Here is a 6,653-nt window from a genome sequence, read left to right as displayed (position 1 = left end):
TGTGTGTGTGTATAATATATATATATATATATATATATATATATATATATATATATATATATATAATTTAAATATATGAAATTTAAAACTAGTTTAGATAGAAGTTTAAAAGTTATAATAAACCATGTAGGCATAGTTGCTGAGCACATTATTACATCTAGTGTTGGGTTAGGGCATGTATGTCAAAGAGAGGATTCTATTGAGACACCTAGTAGTGCTTAGGTACAAGTTTTAAATAGTTTGTAAAGTTATTTATGTTTCAAACTATATGCTCTCATATTCATGTACACATGTATATATATGTTTAGATAGTTCTAATGTTTGTATATATATATATATATATATATTTGTAGGACTCTGTTGTTGTGTCTTGGCCATAGGATGTATAGGAGACTCAATCAGAGGGTCATTCTGTTCATATGTGTCTTGAGGGGTCTCTCTAGTAGTAGTAGATTTATATATATTATGATGCATTTATATATTGGAGACTTTGCATTTTCTAAAGACTTACATACATGTGCATTCTAGTACCTCAATGACATGTACATTTCACTATTTATTTGACTATTTAGTACTTCAGTAGTTGGATGACATGTATTTGACTATTTATATTTTACTACATACATGTTTATTCAAGACTTACAATTTGATACATGCATTTTAGTAGAGATATTAGATCTAGATGTTCGTTCTTGAGACGTATGTATGTGTATATTTTTGTATTTTAGTAGAACATTCTTAATGAGTTATATTATAGATTTTCAACTTTAGATTCTTTTTTGATCATTATAAAATAATCAAATTAACTTCTCTTTACCTACTTCAATAGTTAAATATGAAGAAGTTCCAAATTGATCTATGAACCTAATTTATAATTTAGAAAAATAATAATAATATAGGGTGATTGAATTGAATACGTTACTTGTTGTATTGTTATCATTACTAGCTTATGTTCAAATTGTGTGCCCATTTTATCTAAGTGATAGAATTATTTTCATGCCAATTATATTAATATAGGTGCTTAAAACTACTAAATTAACCCAAATGAAATAGATTATAGATTTGAATTGTTATATTTATTTGTAATAATTATAAACTAATCAATCAGTAAGACTAAAGATACATATTTGTTAATACACCCAAAAGTTCATTAGATTGAAAATATGGACAAATTAAATTTGAACTTCAATGAATCAAGATAAAACTTTAAAAGGAAATTTTAAAACTTGGTTACAATTTTTTTTTTAAAATGTACACATCCATACTTGTTATCTCCCAAAAGACTCTACATGGTATCTATCGACTCATTCTTGATGATGTCCCAACCTTGTCTAATGCAAAATGTGTCTTACACCATTCAACAACATCACCTACATCATTTATACGAACTCCCTGATAATTCATTTGACACTTTCACAAAGCACGTTAGATGCAAGCTCCAGCACCATCATGTTCACCTTTTCCATGCTCACTCTCAACGAAATTTCATGTGTTTTATATTCGCATTATGATGATATCTACATAATGCATAGAATGGTCTAGATGATTTAAACTATGTGGCACATCCATCAGACCAAACATAATGTTTATCAACATTTATGTTTCCTTCTTTCAAATAATAAAAGAACATGTTGAAGCAATGTTCGACATAATGAATACCATTTTCTTTATCATCACTTATATAAAAGTGATATTCCTTTTTAATGACTCATGCTTCAAGTGTACTCTAAACACCATCCAAATCTAACTTGCATGTCTATAACAAACATGTACCACAATAGTGACTTGCTTAGAAAAGAAATAACCTGATTGAATTGCTTTCTGAGGAATAAATGAATAGTTCTTTGCAAAATTAATAACTAATACAATCATTCCAAATGGAAAGTTATCTCTCAAAGTTTAAAACTATTGTGCTTGCCACTTTCCAAAAATGCGTGACGAATATAAGGTTGAATCAAATTCTTAAAATGTATCCATAAATGTTACAATAGGTAACTCCTCTTCAACATATTCCAACCTTTTTGCCTCTTTCCCCAACTTTATTTCATTCTTCACATACTTCTAACTTTTGTGATTCAACTTTTTTATTACATCAATATTTTCAATTTTCAAAGGAAATAGAGCAAATTCACCACATGTTTCACATAATCTTTTGATACAATTTATTTGACCAACTAGATCATCTATTTGTCACATAGAATGGATGATATAAACTCACTTCTCCTACTAGGAGGAGTAGCATGAAGCCATATTTGTCTTCTACAAACTTTTGATATACCTAATAGTGGAGATCATACTCAATATGATGATAACAACATGTTTCAAACACTTTTTTTGACCTCACAAGGTATGGCTTCAATTTTTCAAACAATCTTTGCCCAAATTTTACATTAGGATGTTCACTACAAAATGACATATATAACTCATGTTGTGTTGTGCTCAATCAATATTTGGCATGATATTCATATTGACCAGATGCAATCCTATGCCTAATAACATCTCTACTATTTGATTAAGGACGAGTGTTATCAATTTAAAATGATATGATTTAATTTTTTAATCCCTCATCAATCCTATTAGAATGAGGTGCTCTACACATGATTTCCCAATTTCCTTCCATAGTACCATCATCCAGAATTAATCTTCTCTTAACATATTGTCTCATTATTTTCCTGCTAAAACCCATTTTAGACAAAATTGAAGATATTTGTCTATTTTGAGTCATATTCAATATTCAACTAGATTGAATCAAACCAAATGCATCTTCTAGATATTGATGTTAGAAATCCAACATTGAAAGAATTACTTCATTATCAAATTCTAGAAAAAAAATTATGTTTATCAAAATGACTATCACTCTTTAAAAATATTGATTTTTCATATGTACCACTTTTCAAGGGAGAATTTTTTTTTCACTTAAATATTTAAAAATAAATAAAAATATATGGTTAGAAAGTAGGAATAGAGTACTAGAAATTACTAGTTTATGTCATCTTTAAATTATTCATAGTTTTAGAGATATAGTCACTTGAATGTGAGGTTTGTTTCAAAAATATTGACTTCAATGTTAAAATGGGTCAAAAAGTGGCACCCACTATTGTGGGATTGCCCCAAACATAACCTATTTTATGCATAAATGTTCATGTGAACATATTATTCTATAATGTTTACGTGAACATATGTAAAATGGCAATTGCATTTTTTCTAATGTTTTCCCAATTTCTTCATGCCACAAAAGTGGCACCTAGTAAAGATTAGTACCACCGGGACTATTATCATATTGGTAGCTCATTTCGAGTGGCCCCTTCACTAAATGATGTTAAAAATACATTTTTGAATGGTGAAATTGATGAAGGAATCTATATGAATCAACCACAAGGATTTGAATTCTAGGAAAAGAACACTTCGTTTGCAAATTAAGGAAGTCTTTATATAGCTAAAAATAAGCTCCACATGCTTGGTATGCTAAAATTGATGACTATTTTCAAACTCAAGGCTTCCATAATATTCCTCATGATCCAAATTTGTATTTGAAAGAGTTTGGTGATGGGGACATCATAATTATTGTGCTTTATGTTGATGATCTTATTATTATAGAGCATAGCATGGATCAAATCAATAACTTAAAGTTAATCTTGTAAGATACATTTGAGATGACATATCTTGGTTTTTTACACTATTTTATTGGCATACAAGTATGGAAAAATGATGATGGGTATTTACTTTTCTCAAACAAAGTATGCTCTAGACTTGTCAGGAATGTTTAGAATAGAAGATTGTAAGAGTGTTTCTACTCCAATTTCTCTAGGATTAAAATTATGAAAAGATATAGAAGATCAAGATGTTGATCCTACCTTATATAGGCACTTGGTTGGTATTCTTGTGTATTTGACATAGACTTGACTAGATATTTCTTTTGTAATTAATGCGGTTTCCAAATTTTTGAGTCCCTCTAAGGTCCCACATTGGATAGTAGCCAAAAGAATACTAAGATATGTGAAAAAGACTTTAGCAATGGGAATCTATTATTCATATCATGGAGATATTCCCCTTATTGGTTATTCATATTTTGAAAGGGTAGGATGTGCAAATGATTGAAAGTCCACTATAGGTTATGTTGTCTATCTTGGTAGAGGTCCAATTTCTTGGTGCAGTAAGAAGAAATATATCATTGCTCTATCAAATACATAAGTTATATACATTGTGTAAAATGAAGAAATAAAAGAAATCACTTAGCTACATGCTATTCTATCAGTCTTCAAGCAACATCATGCAGGGCATGCTTTACTTCATTGTGATAATCAAGTGCCATCTCATTGTCCAAGAATCCAATGTTTCATTCTTTGACCAAACATATTGAGGTTTATCATTATATTTGACATATGATCCAACAATAGGTGATTCATCGACAATACTACAAAATAGAGGACCAAATAGCTGATCTCTTCACCAAAGCACTATGTGAAACCAAGTTTGTATCTCTTTGACATATTTTTGGCTTACAAGAAGTCACATGAATACGTCATGGTTGTTATCTAGAGGGGATTCTAATGAGTTCCAATCATTGTATTAAGAAAATATATGATTATAAATGGGTACCTAACAAAGCTTTAGGTCAGGACCCATCCTTTCTAGATTATGGGGGAGGATATTTTAGATAGTTAGTATAGATACTTAGTAGTAATTAATTTAGGGGAGATGTTAAAATAAATAAATTACCCTTATTGGTTTGGTTGGGATAGACCAAAGAAAAATCTAGAAAAATATTAAAACCATGTGCCACTGCTCACAATTGTCCACAACTATTTTTCTTGCCACCCATCATTAATGTTATATTTACTTCATAAAAAACAATAATTTGTATAATTTTTTAAAATTATAAATAGAATATCTAAGCCTGGGATCTCAAGGCTCATTTTTGAGTAATCTATTGTATATGTGTTTTTAATATATTTTCAAAAATTTCTTTCAAACTTGACAAAATATCTACTTAATATATAGGCTTTTAATAAATTTAAAATATATTAAAAAATAAAATTAATATATAAATAACTATTTTTATTAATATTGTTAATTTATAATTTTATTAAGTCATTTAATATTAATTAAATATTAAAGTTATAATTAATTATTAGGCAAATACTAACCACCACGTGACACTTGTTTAAAAATGAAAACAAAACATAAAATAATTCCAAATTTATAATTAAACAAGACCAATAATGATTATATAATACAAGTTGTTGTGATTATATTCTTAACTAGCAATCACACCTTTGTGTGCAATAGGTATACAAAAGATATATTGAAGATCAAATATGAAAAAATATATAAAGATTGGAGGGGTGGATAGAGGAAAGTGGAATTACTCTTTATGGATATATCTATATATCTCTCTCTCCAACTCTTTTTATAACTCTCTCTAATTCTATATTGTTGAAATTTGATAGAAAAGATCACACTATTAAAGGAGGGAGATTATTGAGAAGAAGGAAGATTTTTGGTAAAGAATGTTTTCAATCATTTTTTTGTCATTGATGTTAGACCTTCTATTTGCTGGAATGAAAATTTCCTATAAGATCCAAGTACTATCGCTTAGTTCATTGATGAGGAGGATTTAATCAATAAGATGTAACCAAAGCATCTAAGGGAAAGGTTGAGTTATGGTTTTGTAATTAAGTAAAAGGATCAGTTAAGACAATGGTAAAATGATATATTCATAATACACTTGAAGATATAGAGGTTGGCTAGACTTAGAAACTCTAGAAGAATAAGTTGTAACAAAATTGTTTGCAAAGCATGACTAAATTCATCAATGGGTGCTAAGCAAGTTAGTTCATGCTGAGTAGATTATCATTAAGTGTCGAGAAAATGTAAAATCTAGTGTGTGTCAAGTGAGATAGAAGGTGTTGAGCAAGTTCAGGTGTTGAGCTAATAACAGATCTCAAGCATTAGAAAAACTTAGTTGATGCCGAGTAACATAGTATGTGTCGAGCATTAGAAATTCAATAGTGCCAAGCTACTGCATTATTTGAAAAGTCAAAGATTTGATAGATTTGAGATGACAAGTTTGTTACCTTAAATTTTGTGAACCAGATGGAAGATAAGGATGATGAGCTGGTGGTATAGAATTTTAGGCAAACCATTTTTGGGTAAATACAGGTGGATTCTACATGATATTTCTAGAAGAAAAAAGATAAGGGGCAGATTCATTGAATCTTACCTAATCCATTTGAACCAAAAATAAGAGAGGGAAGATTAGAGTGTGAAAAGTATTTTAGACTTCTATTTAAGGAGTTATAGGTCAAGAAGAAAGAATGGTTGGAGAGAGTGTGTGGTGTCAAGAAGAAGACATCGAGAGGGAGGAATAGAGTATAGAGAATCTACTTCGATAGGTGACCACAAAGGTGATTACATTGGCATAATGAGCATGGAGACTCAAGGAGACAAAGCTTGAAAGGAGGACAAGTTGTCAAAGCTGCAAAGACTGAAAGCCAAGAAAATTTGGTGAGCTAAATTGATATCTAAAATTTACAAGTTAAGTTGTGATTTGTATCAGGTCAAAAGCCCTTATTGTTACTCTCTTGCAATTGTATCAGTTAGGGTAAAATCTTATGGACTTAGGTTGGTTTAGTAGCCATTTGTAAATCCTT

This window comes from Cupressus sempervirens, chromosome 10 (assembly GCF_028749045.1).
Source record: "Cupressus sempervirens isolate cs-2001-9-10 chromosome 10, ASM2874904v1, whole genome shotgun sequence".
NCBI lineage: Eukaryota > Viridiplantae > Streptophyta > Pinopsida > Cupressales > Cupressaceae > Cupressus > Cupressus sempervirens.
This window is presented reverse-complemented; position numbering follows the sequence as displayed.